Here is a 1,814-nt window from a genome sequence, read left to right as displayed (position 1 = left end):
TATGCGGCTCTGGTGTTTACATCGCAGTTTGCGACTAATTTATTGACTCCCATTCGTATTATACATCAAATGAGCACTGGAGGGAAATATAGAATGTATAGGATATAACAACCCGCCTCAGGATCAAAAGAGAGTTGATTCAGTTGTAACCGCATAAATAAATAAAATTCAAGCTATCTTCTGAACTCGGAAGAGGAACTGCGCAGATAAATAAGCAGTGACAGACACTCAAGCAACGGAAGTAGCTTAAATTCTAAAGAACTGCACACTACTGTGAGTCATAATGCTTAGTTCTATAAGTGTGTAGAATGTCATAAAACTCTGTGTGTAAATATTTCTGTGTCACATAAACAAAGTATTAAAAACAGTGTTTCACAGTTAGTTCTATTGTAATGAAGAAAGATACAATTTGGAAACCCTAACATGATATTGGCAGTTTTGAAATTCAAATAAGATTTTGGCAGAAGTCAGAGACTCAAAAGTAAAGGAAAGAAACAAAGAGCGTGAAGAAGTTGATATGCAAGCGAACAGATAGCGAGACAAGTGAAAGGAATTGCATGTGAAACGTCACCTCCGAGTTTCGATCTCCGTGTTAGGAGTATTATTCAATACACAGTCTATCAGTAATATATTATTTGGTCCAGTAGTAAGAGGTCCTAACCGTCTAGAAAACGTTTTTGCTCTTATATGTACTAAAAGTCTGATATTTCACCTATCACTAGGGCGTCAATAGTACAGCCCGTACCTTCCAAACTTGGTAACTCCTACAGATATGCCCTTCTGGACCAACAATCTCGTAGCATATATAGTTCATTTGTATAGGGCTATTATTGAATTTTAGACGCCACTTTTTGTAATATCTTACCTTCAGCACTGCTAAACTGTCTCCATAAGTCAGGTCAAAACTCGAAGTTTGGTAAGGCAATATAACCTAAATTAAGAAGTTCGTAACACCATTACTCTTCCAGAATGAAATTTTCACTCGGGCAAGTGGTCTACCAACCGAGCTACCCAAGCACGACTCATCTCCCCTCCTCACAGCTTTAATTCCGCCACCTTCATTTTTTCCAGGAGTGCAAGTTTCGCAGGAGAGCTTCTGTGAAGTTTGGAAGGTAGGAGACAAGGTACTCGCGGAATTAAAGCTGTGAGGAGGATGCCTGAGTTGTGCTTGGATAGCTCAGTTGGTAGAGCACTTATCCTCGAAAGGCAAAGGTCCCGAGTTCGAGTCTCGGTCTGACACACAGTTTTAATCTGCCAGGAAGTACCATTACTCTTTTTTCCAACTGTTTTTGTGGCTGCAATGTGTTTAAGTGATTGGAAACTACTCACGATTTAAATGTTCTGTGGTTCAAGGACAAATTTCCTAGTCATTATAGCTATTGACTGAAAAGTATTTATCTTTGTTCTTTTACTCTTACCTGTTTCTCCATTATGAAGAAATAAGATTTGAGAGTGATATTATTCTATGGTGGAGCATTTTTATAGGAAAGTGGCAAATGTCTCATTATTTTTCATTTGCCTTACAAAATTCCTAGTCGTAAGTTTGAGTCACATGCCTCGTGGGGAAATAGGTATTGTTATTCAGTATTGCAGTTTTAGGATGAAAGTAGCGCAGTGAGTACAAATTTACCATGCGTTGACTGCTTCACACTTCTATCAGAAATAATTACATAAAATTTCTGAACTAGCCAGAATGTTGCGATGGTGAAATACGGTGGATATTATGATAGCGATGATGCATATTTCCTTTCCCTGGTTACCATAAACCAAAATAATTAATTATAAAATATACAGAGTTCGCCAGAAAAATGTAC

The 1,814-nt window shown here is 37.8% G+C and overlaps 1 non-coding gene across 1 annotated transcript; it reads left to right on the top strand.

Moving 5' to 3' along the window:
• Positions 1 to 1,166: 1,166 nt before the first annotated feature.
• Trnas-cga (transfer RNA serine (anticodon CGA)) lies at positions 1,167 to 1,241 on the top strand. The gene has a single exon. It is a non-coding gene; the product is annotated as a tRNA-Ser (tRNA).
• The last annotated feature ends 573 nt before the right edge of the window (positions 1,242 to 1,814 follow it).

This window comes from Schistocerca gregaria, chromosome X (assembly GCF_023897955.1).
Source record: "Schistocerca gregaria isolate iqSchGreg1 chromosome X, iqSchGreg1.2, whole genome shotgun sequence".
NCBI classification, from domain to species: domain Eukaryota; kingdom Metazoa; phylum Arthropoda; class Insecta; order Orthoptera; family Acrididae; genus Schistocerca; species Schistocerca gregaria.
This window is presented reverse-complemented; position numbering and strand designations above follow the sequence as displayed.